This window comes from Magnolia sinica, chromosome 18 (assembly GCF_029962835.1).
Source record: "Magnolia sinica isolate HGM2019 chromosome 18, MsV1, whole genome shotgun sequence".
In the NCBI taxonomy this organism is placed as follows: Eukaryota; Viridiplantae; Streptophyta; class Magnoliopsida; order Magnoliales; family Magnoliaceae; genus Magnolia; species Magnolia sinica.
The window spans coordinates 21429175-21451869 of record NC_080590.1 but is presented as its reverse complement, the minus strand read 5'-3'; the positions used below and the strand labels follow the sequence as shown (position 1 = coordinate 21451869).

Below are 22695 nucleotides of genomic sequence, written 5' to 3'. Positions count from 1 at the left end.
ATATCACCTCTCCATATTATTAGGTGAGAACAACCTATCTTTTCCACTTTGAATACAAACGTAATTTTCCATTTTTTGTATTTCAAGTGTACTAATTAGAATCATGAAACTGAAAATGGGTGTATGAAAATCCAACAAGGAGGGCGTTGATATTGTTAGGATAGATACATATGGGATATATGTAGTCTAGACGGGTTTCTTTAGCTGTGCATACGCATACGTGTACAGTGAAAGATACAGCTAAAGATAATCTATCTAACCTATGTAGAGAAGTACATATACACATGTGTATCTATCTTAACAGATGTCAATCCCCAAAACTCATACATGGTATTAACCCATTTTCTGCTCTGAATACACCATTTACTAATTTTTATATTTCAAGTAGCTAGCCCAGTGTACTCTTTGAACAGTGAAATTTTTAAAAAAAGAGTATGAAAATCTCACAAGGTGGGTGTTGATATCAATAACCAAACCTATAAATGAGAAAAACCATGAATATTTTCATAGTGTCGATGGAGTCAAACTGACGTTGTTACCTATAGATTCCAAAACGAGTTTTGAAATTTGAATGGAGCTTTTTCATGGGGTTTCGCTAAATGCATTGAAAATCCATGTCTTGCATTAAATGGCAGTCAGTGATGGAGAGACATCCATGCCATAGATGCTGACGTTCCTCTATTCTAGAGAGTCTCCAATCCAACCTCCATGATGCCTTCCCCCGTGCCCCTTCAACGATCTGTCGCACGTATCTACACACGGGCATAGAATCAGTCACACGTGCAGTAAAGGAGATCCACACCGTCGCCCATCTTTTCCATCAGCCAGCTTTCGGTGTACTATGACTGAAGTCTGATAGAGTCGACAGAGCAATGCAATGGAATCAGGAAAGTGGACAGAAAAGGTGAAAAAGGAAGTAAAAGGGTAAAAAGAAAGAAAGAGAAAGAAAACCCATTTGGGGATGCTCAATAGAAATTCTTAGAAATAGCCTTTCCTGCTTTCTAAGTCCTGTGATTTGAAGATTGGAATGCATTTTTAAAGTCTACATTCATGTGTTGGGTCAATGAAATGATCAAACCCACCCAATAAAATTTTTTTTAAAAAAAAATCACAATGCTGAAGACAGATTCATACGAAGCATTTTTTAGGACTTTTCATGCATATGCAGTTTTTCGTAAAGCAAAGCATGGCAGACAGTCGTCCACATTCAAGCAACAGATAGATAAAGTTTAAAGAAAGATAACCACTTTTATATCTTCCTTTTTTCTTTTGGGGGGAGATTTACGATCCTGGATTGAGATAAGATTTCAATGAGAGAAATGAGAGGAGGAAATCGATTGAAAAAGGAAAAGCATGATAACAGATTCGTTTCTACGAGATTGCAATCTTCCGCATTCAGATTACAAAATCACCTTCCACCCATCATCTAAAAACCTCAAATCCACCCCATGCAAATGAAAACAAACCTAGAATATCTTCAAATAAAAGAAAATGATATTCATTACAGATGATAGAAAGATAATTTCCCAATCAAACAAAAAATAAAATGTTAGAAATTACTTCCCTGTATTTACTCCTTCAGTAGAACAATCCGCTTCCACTACAAGACCAAAGAACTGTGAAGAAATGAGATTGGATCTCTCTACCAAGAAACCATAGAAAGGAAAACAGAAGAGGAAAAAGAAAACCTCCCATGCAAAAACTGCAAAAGCAGACAAGAAATCGAAGATCCTGAAAAGCCATCATGAGAAAACCATCTGCCCAATGAAAAAAACCAGAAAAGGGAGCGTTTGGACTGACAAAACACAATCTCATTTGATAACAGAGAAATGAAAAGGAGTAATGATGAAAACCTTTCGCGTTTGGGTCAGAAACTCACAAAAACAAATGTAAGATATGTAAGATAGTCAAAACCCCTTCATCATTACCTCAATCTGCAAATCTCTTCAGACATGTTTGGACACTACCCCCAAAATAATAAAAAAATTCAAAATTTAGAAATTTAGAAAATTGCAAACCCCACCTTCAGATCCTGCAACGGATAGAAAACGATCGGACAGCAGAGATGCGGAAGCTGAAAATTGGGGGGAATGAAGCCTGGTCCGACGGCACCACCATCGTCGATCTCGATCTCGGCCCATTTTAGCGATCGATCGACGGATCAGATCGATCGATTGGGAAGAAGATTGGAGAGAGGTGGATAAAAGAGTTGTGCGGCGACCTCGAGCCAGACAACATTCCCCTCAAAAGAAAAGCTTCCTCCTCCTTCATTCAAAGATGGCATGATGATGATGATGATGAGATGATGAATCGAATGATGATTATATGAGGAGAAGAAGCAGAGAGAAAGAGGGAGAGAGGGATGAAAAAGCGGGGGGAAAGACTATGTAAAGACAAAAGAAGGGAGCAGAGCCGGCCCTACAGCTGGTTTGCAGAAAAGACCACGACCCCATGCATCATATCTCTCTCTCATCATCAAAATCATCATGAAAATCATCATCATCTTCTCTTCTAAACCTTGGGTTGCTTTTTCTCTCTATATATCTCACCAATCTCCGAGCCCTTGAAATCCAAACTTAGTTTCCACCGTCCGATCTTATTGATGATGGAGTCAGACGAGTGGTTGAGGAATTGAGTGGCCCGATAACGGAAAAGCAGATAAATACAGAACCGTACGCAACCAGAGTATTTCCCTTATAATAAGCATTTGAAATCAAGAGAATAGTATTCTAATCATTCAATTTATGGACATCTCTACGTAGAATTTGAACTGTTGATAGCTTTTCTTTCCAACAGTCTTTTACTTGTTATTTTAAGGTTTAGGCCCCATCAGTAAATGGACCCACCGTTTGGACCGATTCGATTGGATTGAATACGTCACAGTGTGGAAAGAACGTGTGAATGAGTGTGGTATATCAGAGTCTGGCAGAGTAAAGTTATAATTACTCGTTTTAAAGTATAAATAGCTTTTTTAAGGTGAATTATTTGATACTCTGGTTGCGGATGACTCTTGATAATCAGGCACTTAGAAAAGGTACACGTGGCATATGTTAACTCAAACTAAACCGACTCAATTGTGGAGTCCATGTTCCTAAGTTTGTATAAATCAAAATTTTTGAACAATCAGAATCTGTGATTCGTGGACATGTGTTTTAGAAATAAGAGCATCTGATATTTCATTTTTAACCGTCCAATTTATTTCCATCGATCTGATAGTTTTGCTGCCAAATAGAAGTAATTTTTATTTCATGGTACATCTAAAATATTATCTTTAATTTGGATGGTTTAATTTGAATTTTTATGTCACGTATACAACTTCTGAGTGATATCTAGCTGCCTACGTACCGTGCATCACACTGCCAGAGTTTCAGTGTATTTCTCTTTTTATAAAGAAATTTTTAAGAGGTCTACGAAAAGGGTGGGGTGTGAGGGTCCCTCGTTTACCGCGTCCTTTTTACGCCCGCGAGAAGATCGAGGTGACGACCGACAGATAGAGGTCCGTCTCTCTCTCTCTCTCTCTCTCTCTCTCTCTCTTCTTTTTTGGTGGGTCCTTTGAATAGTTGTATCTGTCAAACGTTCATACTCGGGAATGATACGGATCTGGACACTCTACCCACCTCGATCAGGACCACCGAAATACTGGGGCTCACCACAGATTCTCCATTAGCCAATCCAAACCTCTGATTAATGGGTTAGTTATTCTGATTTGAGAACCCCTATATGGGTATTATTTAATTACTTGAGTTTGTACATCTTACGACGTTTTGTTTTACCATTCATCAAATGTCGACCTATTTGGGCTGTTAGGATTAGAACTATCCGACACGTGTACAATCAGGGAGACACTCGTGCACCATTAGTTTTTGGAGAGGGCTGGAGATTTGATGTCATGGGCCAAATTAAGTATAGGATATTTACTGAAGATCACACTATTTGATTCGCCATCGATATGTGTACCATTGACCTGTTTCATTCTGACCGCCCAATTGTTGGTCACCAATAGATGGTGAGGATAATCCTATCAGGATGATTTTTGGGGCATGATGCATCTACACTGGCGATCATGATTTAGACAGTATAGATTAAGCATGTATGTACGTCACTTGCACAATTGGGTCGTTCCAGTACGTGTGCAGGATCCTTGCCACGTACCTGGCAGAGTTCTATGCGAGAATTATCTGCACGAAATGAGGTGGGCCACACGTGCCTGTGAAATAAGAAATCGGATTGCGTACTGAGTTACTCAGTAAACTATTATCGTACTGAGTAAACTCGGTTGGGTCAACCATGAATACGTGGGGTTTATCCACTATGTCCATCCATTTTTATAGATCATTTTAGGTGAGTCCAAAATGGAAGCATATCCACAGATCAAGTGGACCATACCACAAGAAACAGCGGAAGTATTGATTCCTACCATTGAAACCTTTCTAAAGCCCAACGCGATGTTTATTTGTCATCTAATCGGTTCACACAAATAGGGTTGTACACGATGTGAGTTAGCTCGGTTAGCTTGCTTGACTCGACTTGAAAAAGCTCGATTCGATACAGTTCGAAACTGAATTTGAGCTGCGTTGAGCTGATTTTTTTAGCTTGAAAAACTTTTGAACCGAGTTCGAGCTTGCCTGAGCTCAATTCAACTCGGATCAAACCCCAACTTGAATCGAACTCGGATTAAACCCCAACTCGAATTGAACTCAGATGGAACAAGTTCAGTGATTAGGTTACTTGATATTGATGTTACTCACTAAGTGTTTGATGAAATGACTCAACAAATTATCAGTTGGTGGTAAGGAAGGTATCTATATGAAACAAATACCCTTTTTTCTAATTTTAATGTTGCCTACAAGGTATTTGACGAAATGACACAACAAAGTGTCGATTGGTGGCTAGGAAGGTATATATATGAAACAAATATGTTTTTTTTTCCCTTCTGATTTTGATGTTGCCTACAAGGTGTTTGATGAAATACCTGTAAAACCGGTGCTGCTGTTTTACATACAGTGAGAATTTGAAAGTGTAGTCCATTGTTTATGAAAATGTTGCACAAGCGAACTCGGCTTGATCTTGGCTCAAATTGGCCTAAGTTGCTAACCGAACCGAGCTGAGCTAGCCAGTCAGGCTCGAGGACCGAGCCGAGTTGTACCAAGCTTGACTTGATTCGACTTGTGTGCACCTTTGCACACAAATATCGACTTAATCTAAAACTTCTATGGCCCCCAAGAACTTTTCAACGGTAGACTTTCAATTCACTATGTTTCCGTTAGTGTGGTCCACTTGATCTTTGGGTAGGCATCATTTTTAGGGTTAAATCCCTACAAGTATCTAGTAAAATAGATAGACAAAGTGGATAAAATGCATGAATGACGGTGGCCCCCATACAGTGTACTGAGTTACTTAGTACACAATCTGCTTCAGTGAAATAAAGATTGTATGTACTTTTGTTGGGGGAGTTAGTTTCTAACCATCTATACACCTTGTACAAGAGTGGCCCACCAACTTTTTGTGTAATTGCCCGGGTTTTGGGAAAAGGCATGTTTGGTAATGACTCCACTTGATGATAATTGGACTCGATGCAGCATACGAGTTCCACGAGTGTTTAGCCAAGTTGGGTTGTAAGCAAAGACCTAATTGTTGGGTGGCTCTGGTCTACCATTGAGTTATAAACCCGAAAGCCTGGCCAAACCCGTTTCACAATGAAGACTATGCTTTCAGTTGTGGCCTATAAAAACCCTAGATATCTAAGTCAGGTTCGGGTCCAATACAGGAAATAAGGTTCAACTCATTTTATTTGATTGGTCATGATTGGGTGAGGGTTTATAGTCGGTTTCTACACTAATTTTAGCATGTCTTAGGTTACTACACAAATAATGCAACATCATAACAATCGTTGCCTCGGAAGCTATTTTACAAAAGGAATTTCATATTAAAAATTTTGCACCACTTCAATATATTTTTTAGGAATTGAAGTCACTTGTTCATGTTTAGGTTTCTATCGTAACCAATAGAAATGTACTCTTAGTACATCTTATATGATGATAGTTTACTTGCATCCCTCCTACTAACTTACATATGTATCAAAATTTCAAACTGGCTAATATTGATGGAGATATTCTTCTTAATCCAACACTATGTCGTTGATTGATTGGTTGTCTCATTTCCCTCACAATTACTCAGCCAAATATTATATATTTTGTACTAATTCTCAACCAATTCATGAGCAAACCATGATGGCCACATTAGAATATAGATATTACCTATTATGAAAAATCCTCACCCAATTCATGAGCAAACCATGATACCAATATTGGAATGCTGCCCTTCACATTTTATTTTATTTTTAAATTTTTTATTTTTTAAAAAGATCTCCTAACCAAGGATTACTCATGTATTCTTATAGTTCTCTAGTCCTATGAAGGTTATTATTATTCTGATTGGGTGAGTTGTCCCATGACACACCAATTTCTCATGGGTTATTGTACCTTACTCGATTATTCTCTTTTATCATTTTTTTAAAAAAAATGAAAAAGAAATCTACCATTTATTGATCCTCTCTTGAAGCTGAATATCACTGCATAGTCACTTCCAATAATAATTAACTTGTCTTTTTTCCTTCTTTTTTTTTTTGTGATTTTCAAGTTCATAACCACCAGTCGACTCTATCATTTTATGGCAGTCAAGTGATTCTTCCCATTGCAACTAATTTTATATTTCTTGAGCATCCGATTTAATTCAACCTTCCTACATTCCATTACGCCTTCAACTTGTAGATTTATTTACTAAGCCTTAAGACAAGGAACCCTTTCAACAATTAGGCTCCAAGTTAGGAGTACTTAATCCTCAATCTCCAACTTGAGGGATAGTATTAAATTACATTATTATAATTCAATCTTCTTTAGGTTTTAGGCTCCATTCTATTTATGTAAATTGATATTGATTGGATTTTACGATCTCTAATTTTCTATTAACCTTGGATCGTTGTTTTTTTTTTTTCCTCGTTTTTAGCAATGTATCTTCAATTTATTAGGAGTTTTTCTCTTTTAATAATATAGCAAAATTCACCACTTTACATACTTTCACCCAACTGAAAAAGGGTGTGATGCCTTCGACATTATGAATTTAAAGAGGTTGAATAAGAAGATATTTTCACAACATTTTCAACAACTCTTTTAATAGTCTCGACATTTGAAAAGGAGTTTTGATAGAAAACAGAGCTCCCACAAAGCATGGTGTTGACCATTGGATGGTACTTGTGTTAGAAATTCAGTTTTCTAATTAAGTAAAGTACATTGGATGGTACATTTGTTAGAAATCCAATTCATTCATTAAGTAAGGTACATTGTATGGTACATGTATTAGAATCTTAGCCATTCATTAAGTAGGGCGCATTATTACAATGATTTGATCCTAGATGTCACATGTTTTAGAAATCTTAGCCATTCATCTGGTAAGGCGTATTATGATCATGGCATATCCTAAAAATCTGGTCTCCTGTAGGCTCTAGTATGCCAAATGTATTTGAATATGGACTCTTAGACACTTTTCTAACTGTCCGTTTCTCTGATACATGATTGACCTAGCTGGTCAGTGGGCCAACATCATTTTTGTCCATGGAATGTTTATAGTATACAATACCAGTCAATGGCCCAATCACTGACATCGTGTTCTCTGTCTACTGAGACCTTTGGCATGTGTTGCGCCGCTCATTCAATCACGGCCTTTCACATTCGAAATATCTAAATTTGAATTATTATACATAAGCTAGTGCAAGGCACGTGATATGTTTTCGAACACGAAGCAACGCACGTAAGATGTCTTCGTGGAAAAGAAAATGAAGGCACGTGAGGTGCTGATGATGGGGTATTACAACTAATAATTATGGATATAGCTTCGCTATCTAATCAGTGGCAACATACATGTGCCTTAGTCCAAACCGTGCAAATGGTGGACCCCACTGTAGACGTGGATCCTCAAAATCAGACTGGTTCAATGATTCTGAAAGTCTTATGGTTGAACTTGAATCATAACATTTTCATTTTCACCGTCTATTTGGAGGGAGTGGATTAGGTGAGACCGTTGTGGGACCCCTGACTGTGGGGCCCAGTGTGATGTATATGGCTACATCCACTCCGTCCAACCGTATTGGAAGCTCATTTCAGGGAACGATACAAAAAATGAAGCAGAACCAAATCTCAGGTGTATCATAACACAAGAAACCATGCTAATTGATCATTAAAAACTTCTTGGAAGCCACAAAAGTTTTGGATCAAGCTGATATTTGTGTGGTCTCTTCGTCTAGAACTTTGTGACCTTATCAACAGGTTAGATGGAAAATAAACATTCTCATGGCCCCATGAAGTTTTTAATGGTGGGATTCAATTACAACTATTTCCCATGGTATGGTCCACATTCGATTTGGAACTTCATTTTTGGGATCATGTCTTAAAATGAGCTTTTAAAATGGTTGGACGGTGTGGATTTAAGGCACATACATCACTGTGAGCTCCACTGTTAGGGATCTCACCCACCTCCACGGATCCAATTGTTGAGAATTTTGGTTAAAATCAAAATTTTCAAAACCTTTAATGAAATTACAAATTATCATATTTTTCTCCTAAGATATTTTGAAAAACAAGGAAAATACTTTATCCCACATCACTTGGATATGAAAAAGTTTCCTAGTTTATAAGCTAGTGAGTGGTGTATTTACTTGGAGAAACGAATAAAGATACATTGGGTTGCATGTTCCAATGCTCATGCAGAGCATTTGACTATTCCTCTTTGCCAAGCTTGATATCTCATCAATTTCAATTATAAATTTCCCATTTGATATGTATATGAACTATATCACGCTACAAACTATGGAGTTCCTCTTTTTCACCGTCGATTGGATAGGTTTGCTAATTCCCTAGGCGTGAGGGAACCCTACACAAACACATGGGAGAGTTTGCATCACAAGGTGTCACGTGCACGAGATTGAGCTTTCAATCAATTGAGATACACTTTTTAGATCTTCTGGCCATTTCGAACACAGGTAGATTTTTAACCTATTTCTTTTTTCTTTTTTTTCTTTTAATGCAGAAACCTTCCGTATTCCTTTTTAAAGAAAATTCTGATAATATAGTATCGATCCCTAAACCTCTCTCTCAATTAAGAATTTCGCTATTAACTTAACTATTGACTTGTTTTTATTTTTTATTTAAAAATAAAATCTTTAAATATTTAATTTAGTTTTTTTTTTATAATGTACCAAAATTTAGGGTTGTTACATCAGGTGTATCATATCACAAGAAATCGTGCTAATTGATCATTAAAAACTTCTTGGAAGCCACAAAAGTTTTAAATCAAGCTGATAATTGTGTGGTCTCTTCGTGACAGGTTAGATGGAAAATAAACATTCTCGTGGCCCCATGAAGTTTTAATGGTGGGATTCAATTACAACTGTTTCCTATGGTATGGTCCACATTCGATTTGGAACTTCATTTTTGGGATTATGTCTTAAAATGAGCTTTTAAAACGGTTGGACAGTGTGGATTTAAGGCACATACATAACTGCGAGCCCACTGGTAAGGATCTCACCCACCTCCACATATCCAATTGTTGAGAATTTTGGTTAAAATTAAAATTTTCAAATTATCATATTTTTCTCCTGAAATATTTTGAAAAACAATGAAAATACTTTATCCCACATCACTTTGATATGAAAAAGTTTCCTAGTTTAAGCTAGTGAGTGGTGTATTCACTTGGAGAAACGAATAAAGATACATTGGGTTGCATGTTCCAATGCTCATGCAGAGCGTTTGACTATTCCTCTTCGCCAAGCTTTATATCTTTCCGTCAAAGCTTTTCACTCCTGGATATCTCATCAATTTCAATTATAAATTTGCCATTTGATGTGTACATGAATTATGTCACACTACAAGCCATCGAGTTCCTCTTTTTCACCGTCGAAGGGATAGGTTTCCTAATTCCCTAGGCGTGAGGGAACCCTACACAAACACGCGGAAGAGTCTGTGTCACAAGGTGTCACGTGCACGAGATTGAGCTTTCAATCAATTGAGATACACTTTTTAGATCTTCTGGCCATTTCGAACACAGGTGGCCCACGACATATCAAAGCAAATGAATGGCTATGAAAAGATTTTTAACCGTCCATCTAGCTCGTACATCGTGGCCCATTTTACGTCTGAAATTGTCTGATTTTTTAGGCGTAAACTATAAGCGTTATTTCAACATTATGGAAAGCGCAGATATCACACGGGTTTTATATTTGCACGTGTCCCCGCGTGTGGATGTGTACGGCTACACATGAGTGTGGAATTACAACGTACCCATTTGAATTAAATAGGAGAAAAACAAAGCTACTCCAGTAGAGCATGATCATCAATGCTCATGTATACAATAATCGTACACGTGGCATACATGGACCTCAAAATGTACTGTCTGCGCTGTGGTACAACCTTAAATGTGATATAAGCCAGGTATTTGATTGATGGAATGATCCTACCTCCAATTTACCAAAGAGCCTTCTTTTTAACGTAGATCGTGGGCTATTGTTCATTTCTAGCCTCCATTTTACACAACCCATCAGACAGAATGGTCCATTCATTATTTCATTTTAATCTTGGGGTTGTGATCTATATTTGAACGGTTGGGATTCAGGCGCCTGTATGCGACTGTTGATTGGCTGTGTACATGCCTGTGGATAGACATGCATTTAAGCAAGTGATGGAGGTTGCGACGAGCAAACGACACGTGTCAGATCGGGGCTGTTCATCTGGATAGCCTCAGTTATATTCATTGGAAGCGGATTGGCAACTCCCCCGGACACAAGCGCCGTGGCTGATGGTCGGATCTCTGTGGGCCCAACCATGATGTATTTGTTTCATCCATTTTTACAGATCATTTTACGGCTTGATCCCAAAAATGAGGTGATATAAATATCAGGTGGACCACACCACATTAAAACAATAGTGATTTGATATCCACCATTAAAATCCTCCTAAGGCCCACTGTACTGTTTATTTGACATCCAATATGTTGATTAGGTCATACAGACCCAGATTAAAGGAAAAAACAAAAATCAGCGTGATCCATAACTTTTATGCCCCCAGAATGTTTTTAATGTTCGACCCTCATTCAACACTGTTTCCTATAATGTGGTCCACTTGAGATTGGGATATACCTCAATTTTGGTCTTATGTGGTAAAATGATCTCTAAAAATAGATGGACAGCTTGGATGAAACACATACATCATGGTGAGGCCCACAGAGCACCGACCACCAGCCATTGGCTGGTGTGAGAGGAGTAGCCAATCTGTTTCCATATTCATTGTAACGAAAATTGGGTTGATTCATGCATCACGTGGGCCATACTCCTCGATTAAATCAACGCGGACTTGTTTTCAACCGTCTAGTATTCGTATACGGGGAAATCATTGGTGCTCTGGCAGACTGTGATTGTCCATACACTTGCACAGAGACATGATATATATAAGCTCTGTTTACCTCAATCCAACTCATTCTGATGGCAGGCCCCAATTTACATGGGGCATGCTCCCAAAACCAAATTGATTAGACAATTATAACCTGCTATTAGTGTACGATCATCACCAGATGTACAACAGGGCCCATGATTTCAACGATTTAGATTGAGGCATTTGCATGACACCAGTACTGTACCCACGCGCATTCGTTCCTTTCCTCTTCATACATCTGTAGCCTACGCGATGGACAGAGTTATCAGATTTTTACGAGCAGAAGGAACTATCTGAAGAATGGCCCGGATCTTTCACTCGTGTGTCACGTGAAAACACTTGCCACAACCCTTCAGCCTGACGTGGCCGATGACTTTTCTAGCGAAGCGAAAACCGTCTTTTAAACGAATTTTTGTTGACTGTTTCGCGACAAAGATTCACGTGCATGTGTCGCTCGTGTATGGACCATATGAAACGAGTTTTAGATGATCAGAACTGTTGCCACATACAACCTACGTTGAATGGTTCTAAAGATCTCTATTAGAATACTGCAAATCTGAACCACTACAATAAGATATAAATGTCTTACTTCAGTCCACTATATCAACGTTCATGATCTTTGTTTGAGCTTCTTCAGTTTCTTAGTTTCTCATAGATCAAAAAACAAATTTCACTAGGATGGACGATTCAGATTATCTAAAAATCTTTCCATGTGTACCCTGTGGCGAAATAAATGATGTTGACGCTGAGTCGCGACACATAAAAGGGTCTCCTTCTATGTAATTTCATGCACGTAATAACTTTTGGGAATTTGTACGATAATCTGGCAACGTACGAGGCATGTTACGCAAGCACTCAGAGTACGTACATGCGTAACACGTTAACTAAAACTAAACCGACTAGATTGTGTAAATCACTTTTGTTAAGTCACAATCACAAAATCAGATTCTTTGAATGATTTAAATCTCCGATTAATTGACCCTTCTTTTTGGAACTAGAACCATTGGATATTTTTCATCCTAATCGTCCAATAAATGTCCACCAATCCGATGGCGAGATAATCAAATAAGCTTTTTGTTTTTTTTTTTTTTTTTAACGGTATATTTAAACTTGTTACCTTTACTTGGACAGTTTAATTTGACATAGTTGTATAACAACGTAGTCAATTTCAAAGTAACTTCTAATTTCCTTCGTATCATTCCTTGCGCTCCGCCAGTGTATCAATTCTCATGACTGTTCACATTTACCTTTTTTACTTCGTACGGCTTTCACATCAGTTTCAAGCTTCTCGACGTGCGGTGGGCCCCACCTGTGAAGACCCGGCGACGCCTCTCCCTCTCTCTCGCCTCGAATCTGCTACACTCGTTGCAATGGACCTGCACCTGTACTGAGTCGCGGTCATGTGTCCATAACTCACTGATTATTTTGTCGCGGACAGCTTCATCTTTTTGCGCTGCAACAGGATTACCCTGCGTTCGGTCCTAAATTACAAAAATGCCGGACCGCGCGTGGTATCTGGCGAGGTTTCTGCTAGCTCCACGGGAACCTTTCCACGCCTCGCACGTGCTGAATTGGAACGCGTGCGAGACATTTGATCTTTCAGCAGCGTGGTTCAAACCGTTCAAAATTTACTCCAGTCGATGCAACCTGTCCACACTTACCTACTCACCTGAGGCCCACTACTACGGTTATCCTCTTGGAGTTGGATCATGGTGGCACGTGGATCGAAGTGGGTCCCACTACATAGGAGGCGAATTTATACCTAATGCGGTAATTTTTATAGTTTGGATCCACTGCAATGCGTGGACACCCCACCTAAAACAAGGATACATCACTTTGAGCTTCAACTTGACTTTAATGAATTGTCTCCTACTAATTTGAAAATTATTGAAAAATCAAACAGATTAAACTAGGAGCATATTCAGCATATGCCGGAGACAACTAATGAACCCGATCGACTAACACCAAATCCAGTAGCGATTCGATCATAGTCGATCATACAAACTTCAAAACATACAAAAATGGATAAAACGAATACTCTCTACCCATAGATCACTCTCTGTATCATTTAGTCCTTCCGAATAACGTTGTGTTGAGGTATGAGAGGTTATATCTTTAAAATCAAAGAAAAGTGCAGTCGTCCTAATATATAGAATTACTATGGTATTATTAGAAACAAATTCTGACTGATTAGGATGATTTATTATTCAATGAAAATGTGGTTAAATAATCTTCCTAACAAATTTAAATTTCCTCTAAATCGAGTCATGATGAGGAAGATTCGGCCCATTTATCAAAACCATGCATTGCCGATTGACTAAAACTGAGAAAACTTTGGTCATGCTTTAAACTAGTCAAACGGAATCTGATTGAGATGATTTCAGTTACAATGAAAAGCTTATCAGACAATGTTTCCAATGATTATAATATCATCAAAAGCAGACCATTGGTCAAATTGCAAACAACTGATTTCAGATATTAGACGGACGTATTTTCGGCACACCAAACGAGGTCCGATCGAAGTGATTCTAGTTTTTTTAGAAAACTTATCTGATTATCTTTCCAACGAGACTAAGATTACTAAAAACGGATGAACAACGAACAAGATACAATTATTTAAATATTTTACACAAAAAGACGAAAACCAAATACAACTATGTACACATATATTCTATATGTAATCATTACATTTTATAAATATAAATCTATAAATATAAATAATGATTACCTTTTATAAATAAATAAATATATATAAGAGTAATAATTACATTATATATAAAATAAATCAATATAAATATAAAAAAATCAATACATGCATGTTGCCAAGAGGGAAGAAAATAATACTTTAATATATAAAAATTACCTCCACGCCCACAATTCAGGGTGGGTGCGCACAATTCAGTGCGGGTGCCCACAACGCAACTCGAGGTATAGGGGCATCCGCAACGGATGCCAATGCTATATAAGGCACCCCGAGTCACACAGACGGAGAAGAGAAGAGGGTAGAATAGAAGCTAAGGTATAGAACCTAAGCAGACAGAGAGAAATAGAGAGTAAGAGAGAAAATAAAGAGTAGAAAGAGAGATAGAAAAATAGATGGTCTGAGGGTTGGAATTTGCCTGGAGGTGCTACCTAAAGTACCCTAAAGATTTCCAGCGTGCCAACATGCTACCTAACACGGGAGACAAAATGGCCATCAAAGGAGTCAAAAAAGCTAAAAATTTATCCATTTATATTTAATTTGTATTCCACTCCACACATTTCAATTGCATTAATTACTTCCAGGTTTTATTCTGCATTATTCTTCATCTTCTATTTTTCACTTTATTTGCCTGCCCAGAATCTTAAATCCTGTGAAGTAAGGCTAGTTAGCATTTTATTTTATTTAATATTTTTACTTTATTTGTCTACCCAAGGCCACTTGACTATATGATGTAAGGCTAGATAACTTTTTTCTTATCTCTGTCTGCCCAACCCACTTGGGTTATTCGAAGCATGGCCAAGTATAAAATGCTGAAATTTCATTAAATCCCCTAAAAATGTAACTCTTGTAAAGTAGAGACCGCACATTCTGCGGACAAAAAATGGTGCTTAAACCCTTCATTTTCCTTCACTGAGTCCCTTAATCGGAATCTACGGCCGCAGACCAACCATGAGAGTCGCTTGAGTTGAGAAATCATGAGATTCCTCGACTTCTGAGTGATTCTACAGTTCCTAGCCAGTCGTAGATTTTATGCTTTATTTGACTAATGACGACTCAAAATCAAATGCATTTTTATACCTGAGTCACTAGCACACATTGCTCGCAGTAATAAAAATTAATACAAAAGCCAACAAATCGAGGGCACCGCCACGCTCATGCGCGCCTGTGGGGGGAAGCGTTCACAGAATGGTGACTTCACTAGGGACTGTGCTAGTTACTAACCTAGGCCCAACTTAAAACACATGATTTTTTAATTTAAGGGGATTTTATAAATTTGGCATATTTACTTTCCTGCACTCTAGTGAATACTGGTCTTATTTACTCTCTGTATCATGCTTTCTAACATCCTAGTAAATACTGGTCTCCTACTAACACACTAATTCGCTAATTGTATAGTGTATAATAGTCCATTTACTGTCCTACTTACATCCTACATTCCAGTCTATACTGGTCCACTTTACTTTCCTGCCTGCATCCTACATTCCAGTCTATACTGGTCCACTTTACTTTCCTACCTGCATCCTGCATTCCAGTCTATATTGGTCTCTTTTACTTTCTCGCAAGCATACTGCATTCCAGTTTACACTGGTCCACTTTACTTTCCTGCCTGCCTTAAGCATTCTAGTTGCCACTGGTTCCTTTTATTTTCCTGCAATCCAATTCTCACTGATCCATTTACCTTTCTGTTAATCCAGTATGCATTGGTCCTCCTGTATTTTTCTGACATTTATGTTATGTTGTACGTTTTCCTTTTATTTTAAAAAAAAAAGAGCACAAAAAATCAAAAAAAAAGAGGAAAAAAAAGAGAAAAAGAAAATACAAAAAAAAAGTGATCGCAAGGTATACCCATTACGAGAAAGTAGCGGGCCATTCTGCAACCATTGCGCCCAGAAATCAATTGTGGGTTCGTCGCCATGCACAATCATTACGTACCTACAAGAGCATCATCTGAACCCTTGCACAAGCAACAATGTCAGCTTAAGGTGACAATCCTCCAATTCCTCTCGAATCGCCAAGACCACAAGCCTCCCAACCGGCCGCATCCACTCCCTTGACAATTGATCTAGCTGGCGGCTTAAACATGTTAGAGAATATTGTGAGCTGCATTCACACAGAAAATGGCACCACTCATTCATAACATGCGTCTGCCAAGCATCCATGTAGGTCTATCAGACTCAACTGTCAATCAATTTTAAACCATTCCCCTTAACAAAAATCAGGTTCACTTTCAAAACCCACCAGTGACAGTAATTCAAACTCCAGCACATCCTCTCCCTGATGAGAGTCAACCAGCACATTCTAATCAATCGCAGTCTGTTCAATTCCAACAACCTTTTCCCAGTGGGAATTTATTTCAATTTTCACCCAGTCAACCACATCAAATACCTACTGCTCATGGATATCCATTCATTCAAGCTCGCCATCTCGGCGAGACCGCATCCCAATTCCCTCACCACACCATGCATTCAATCCCTCTGACTGAGGAATACGGGAACATTGAACAAGTCGACTATTATGAAGAAGAGGCTAACTGCATGCCAGAAGGAGCACTACCTCCTTTGTTCCAACCAAATGAATTTGATCGACTTAGGAACACTTCAAGAACCAACTAAGGGCCATGCGAAATAAACTACAAAAACAACATGGGGTAGAACTTCCGTCCACAAAATTCAAAGATCTTTGCCCATTCCCCGATACTAAGGTACCTATAAACTTTAAGGTACCCAAGTTTCAATGATATGATGGCACGGGATGTCCAACTGCACATTTAAAGGCTTTTTGTGGTGAACTTGATGCCATGGCAGAAGATGATGGAGCATTGATCCGTTTATTCCAAAAATCTCTAAGGGGTGATGCATTAGATTGGTACACATCTCTGGACTATCACAAGATTAGAACATGGGAACAATTGTCCTAAGCCTTTGTAGATTGTTTTGCGTACAATCTAAAGCAGCACCCCGAAGGTCAGACTTGGTAGCCCTTAAGTAAAGGAGTGACGAAACACAGTCTGCATACGTGGGGTGATGGAGAGCCATGGCCGCGCGAATAAAAACACCAATCGACGATGAAGAACAAATCTTTATGATTGTCCATTCGGCCAATCTAAATATATCGGGATATCTAATTTCATACTCATATGACAATTTTAATCAGTTAATCCGTGCAGGGGAATAGGTGGAGGTCGAAATAAGAACCGGCACAATTGCACTATGGCCCCACCAGTCTACCACGGTACAAAAAGCAAAACTTGAAGAAAAGATAGGTAAATACAGAGTAAGAAATAGAGATATGGTCGCTCCTCATCCAGCGGAAACTAATAATGTCGTTGCCTCCACACAAAGAATGCCAAGAAATCCTCTACAGGAACAACAATACCACTCTTAGTAGCAGCAACCTAGGTGGAATCCACGATACACAAACCAGAACAAGCAAACAGATGCAGCACAGGTAACTAGTCACTTTACACCATTGGCCCAATCACATATGGACATTCTTGCCACACTTATCCAAAGGCAGCTCTTGGCACCTCTCCAGCTTAGACCGCCGCCAAACTCGTTACCTCTAAATTATAAAGAAAATGAGTATTATGCATTCCATCAAGGGTGGGGTCATACCACGGAACGTCGTTTTTCCTTGAAACATGCAATCTAAAATTTGATCAATTAGAATTAGATCACGGTCACACCCCTTGAAACAGCAGCCACTAACGGTAATAACATACTCCAAAATCCTCTGCAACAACATCAAGCATGCCCTAACACTTCCAGCATTCCCACCGTCAATGTCATCCAGGGAGAATATTCCCCCCATGTTTTCCAAGCATTCTCTGTCAAAAGTTATGACATTGAGATTCCTCCACTCATTCTACAAGGGTCATTACCATCTCCTCCGTTGGTCCTTCAAGGGAAGGCCCCTGAACCTCATCCTAGTCCTCATCACGTAGAACAAATATGGGATCAACCATTAATCCTACAAGGAAGAGCCCCTACGTCAACACAAGCCAACAACTCCCACCAGTTAAGAACTCACCAGCCAGTCGTCCATATGGGGAAGGCTCCATCACCTATAACTAGTCATGTATCATACCATATACTCATTGTTGCACAAGATAGAAGTCTTCCCCCATCCTACATGCCACACAAACTAGCTAGATCCGGCCGAACAATCCCGGAAGGCCCTCCTTCACAACCCTTAGTACTCTAAGGGACCATTGGCTTCTCAATTGAACCACACATCTATTATTGCTAACCCTCTACCTTCTCTAGAATCTTCACCTCCTCTGATTCTTCAAGGAAGGATGGAACTGGTCTCGGACAACAAGGCAGTCCCCTGGCATTACTCAGAGTGCTCTGAGGTGGGAAACATGCATCCTAATGGGAGATGCTTTTGAAAAGAATGACTCAGAGGAGACCCTATGGGACCTTTGGTCGGAACAACACATAAGGCCGACATCGCATATAATATAGCGGCTCAACTTATATACATCGCAAGCACACCGGGAGATTTTTATTAAAACTTTGAATGATGCGCATATCTCCCGAGAAGTTGCATCTGAAACGGTCGCGCATATGATAGGGCGACTCCTTGTGCCCCGAGCCATAACTTTCTCAGATAACGAGTTGCCACCAGAAGGCCGTGACCATGCCAGGTTATTAAATATAATCGTTTGTCATAAGGACAAAAGCATCCCACTGGTATTGATTGATAATGGTTCAAGTTTAAATGTTTATCCACTTCGAACTGCCTTATATTTGGGACTAAATCCATCTTTGTTCAGGCCAAGCAATATGAATGTGAGAGCATTCGATAGTTCTCGAAGACAAACGCAAGGAGAAATTGATCTTAAACTACAAATTGGCCCCAATATGTCCATCATTTTCTTTCAGGTTTTGGACGTCCCTTCATCATTCAATCTTCTCCTTGGTTGGCCTTAGCTTCACGAAGTTGGGGCCGTACCATCAACTCTTCACCAGAGGGTCACGTACATCCATGGGAATAAAGTGTTATGCATTCTGGTAGATCCTGAACCACTTTTTCCCACTAAAACAAATCTTTAGGGGGAGCCTAACATCTCAGTTATTGACGCATGGAAACCTAATAAAGACAAACCATATTACAGCTTCCAATTTGAAGCAATGGATCGCATCCCATCAATATGTCCTTTAAAATCAAACTATATTTTAACTCCAGCCAAGTGTCAAATCCTGAACTACCGCCTTCAACACCAAGATATAGCCAAGGTAATTGAAGTTCAAGAAAGAGTAAGAAAGGTAGGACTGGGATATGAGTCTCCTCCACCAGAAAAACTAGAGGAGGCAAATACCGAGAGGAAGCGAAAGGTCCAAGAGATGAGTCATCCTTCCCATTTCACACCAATCCAATTTGTTAGCGCCAAAGTCATTCATCCAAGTCAAAATCTAGATTCCGATTCACCAGGTCACGACAATAGTGTCACCCTCAATGAGTTGCCTAAGCAACAACTGGGCAAGAGGCAGGAGCTACCCTTTCTTGATTGTACCTCAACGATGGTCCCACCAGAGCTACAACAACCTGAAGTGCTTCATGACATAGGGAATCAAGGAAGGTTCGATGAATCTAACACCGAGTCAGAACCTAGTCCTTGCTACATCATGATGATGGGGCACAATAGAGAAAATCAACCTACTACATCTCAAAACCCTACCTCTCGAGGGGTGAGAGCGCAGGGCTCCACCTGGTTCACCACCCCATGACACTTAAATCGGTCAGTCAATCTTCTCAAAGTGCCGGTATAAAAAAAAAAAAAAAACCTTGTAAATAGACATTTGCACCCCGGCCAAGACCAGGATAGACACTGGTTCGAAACGCCTGGTTACTCGGTGTTCGATAAAATTAAAACACCAAAAAATCTTAAAAACCTTCAAAAACCAAAAATAATAGAAAATCCTCAAAAACCAAAAACAATAGAAAACCCTAAAAAATAAAAAATAATAGAAAATCCACGAAACCCAAAAACAGAAGAAAATTTACAAAAACCAAAAACATCAAAAAAAATACAACATACCAAAAAATCAGAAAACTTTTTAAAAACCTTAAGCAATAAAGTACCAGATTCATCTGAAGAGCTGCATGAAGCCGAAGTTAACATCTATGACTTTGACATAGAGATAGGCATCGAACTCATGGGTTTAGAAGAGGTCAAGGATAAGGGAAATGATGATCCGACTCCCAAACTTGAGGATCTCCTCAATAAGTTCAATTCAAAAGCTAATGTCGCACATGATGATTTCGAGGTGGTTATCTCGAAACCCTCAAAAATTCTCGGGAAGTACGCATTGAAAAATCTTTATTTCCGAGTGATAGGAAGATGATGATCGAGTTTTTGAAACCACGGTTATCAAACTTTGCCTTCTCCCATGAAAATATGCCTGGACTCGAAGAAGATCTTGTGGTACATCGTCTACCCACGAAGCCCGAAATAAAGCTGGTCAAGCAGAAGTTAAGGAGAATACAACCAGGGTGGATCCTGAAAATACAGGAAGAAGTAATCAAGCAATACAACACCGGTTTCCTGGTAGTGTCCAACTATCCGGAATGGCTGGCCAACATAGTTACCGTTCCCAAGAAAGATGGTAAGGTTCGGATGTGCATCGACTTCCGCGACCTCGGGTAAGAACCAAATAGAAAATCTAAGTTACGCGCCCATCAGCCTTACCCTTGGTTTTGAAGAAAAAATTCAATCTTGGAAAGTATTCTTAGGAATCTCGTTGTCGTAGAAATCATTATCGGCCAACATCAAGAAAGTTTTCAGATTAAAAAAAAAAAAACTGTGTTTAAGCAAAATGGATGAGGAGAAAATCCGCAAGTGCTCCTTGGGTAAAAACAACAGATATATAGCGGACCTAGTGAAAACCTGTAAGGGCGCTGGGGGCAAAAAGCACAGCTGCCAAGGGGCAGGGAAGAGCAAATGCCCGAGACGTAGTGAAAACCTGAAAGGGCTCCATGGGCTAAGCTAGACGTAACGAAAACTCGCAAGAGCTTTACGGGTAAGAACATTTAAAAAAAAAAAAAAAACAAGGTACTTCATTCACGGCAACAAATTCGTATCCGAAGTCAAACACATGAAGACCGTGATGTTTCAAGAATTATCAAGCGTAGCCCAAACCAAGCGACATTAATTCCCACTGCATAATCTCGAGGACAATTTTAAAAATCTTCAAAAATCAATTCAGAAGTCGTATAGGATGAACAATGGAAAAATCAAGTGTCTGATCCCTGCCGTCCAAAATACCAAAACATAAACCATGCTCATAAGATAAATCTGGCCACAGAAAAAAGCCTTTCCATTTTTATTTACATGCATTGATAAAAAAATAATACTAATAAATTATATATATATATATATATAAAGAACAAAAAGACTCTTGCAGGTTGCATCATCAAGTTATGGTCGCTTCTTCAAAACCCTCGGCCCAACAACAACCTCTGCTTGCTACTCAGGTTAGTCTCGCTCCCTTAGCACCAAAATCTTCGATCATTCTATTAAGCTCTCTCTTATTTGTTTACAAGAATCAAAGCTCCCTCAACAATTCTCTACCCTGAGTTATAAGGTTATGGTTTTAAATACAAGCACACTTGAAGTTGGACATCGAGCAGAGAACGTGGCTCAATAAAAGCCGACTTCGATTAGAACTATTGAAATTCCTAGTGGAAATGATCGGTCGAACTTATTCAGGAAAAGAAAAAAAAAGGAGGTCAAAATAAAAACTGCTCGACGACGCCTCCCTGCGAGATCAAGTGGATCTTTTCAAAATAAATGGCCTGAAAAAAAAATCTTTCAAAAATAATAATCAATTTATTTTTAAAAACATACGTGCATGGTATCCAAGGCACCGGAAGTCTTCCATACTTTCCGGTGGGTACCATTGCAACATCAATAATTGATTTTAGTTTTATCCGAATTTTCGATTTTCTTTAAAATCAAAGTGGAACATGGGATGGTCGGACTGAACTTTTAGTGTCACTCTGATCGTCTCGGAATGTGAATTGAATATATCCAAGTTAGCGTAACCGTACTTCAAGTCGGGGGAAAAAGCTATTACAATCATAGTGACAAACTCAAAAAATTGAATGGCGAAGAAATAACTTGAGGTGACTCTAGTCCAGGACACATGTAAGCCTAGTATATTGTAATGCGGGAGATCCGTAAAGCCGCAAAAAGCGCAGGCAACTGGCCATTACAATAACTAATCTTATAGGTGGTCCTAGGGGATTGCACGACATCTAGAACTACTCTTCAAAATCAAACATGTTAGGCGGATACCTGTAAGACCACGAAAAGCGCAGGGGTACTAACCACTTAAAAATTCATGCTTACAAACAACTATCGATGTAAACTGTCAATCACGACATGAAAATGTTGTGATTCAATGCCCCGTAAAGCCACAAAATGCGCAAGGACAAATCACAACGTTTTCCTCAACCCTCGAGAGACACCTGAATTACTTCTTTACAAGACGGTCTTTCAATGACACT

The 22695-nt window shown here is 39.0% G+C and overlaps 1 long non-coding RNA gene across 4 annotated transcripts; it reads right to left on the bottom strand.

The window, feature by feature from the left end:
* Positions 1 to 331: 331 nt before the first annotated feature.
* Positions 332 to 2661, bottom strand: LOC131233382 (uncharacterized). Of its 4 annotated transcripts, none has more exons than XR_009165225.1 (2): positions 2423 to 2661; positions 332 to 1616 (listed from the first exon to the last, which is right to left on the bottom strand). It is a non-coding gene; the product is annotated as an uncharacterized LOC131233382 (long non-coding RNA). The 4 variants fall into 4 exon arrangements; XR_009165226.1 differs by having other exon boundaries at positions 332 to 1600; XR_009165223.1 differs by lacking the exon at positions 2423 to 2661 and adding an exon at positions 2024 to 2414.
* Between the last annotated feature and the right edge of the window lie 20034 nt (positions 2662 to 22695).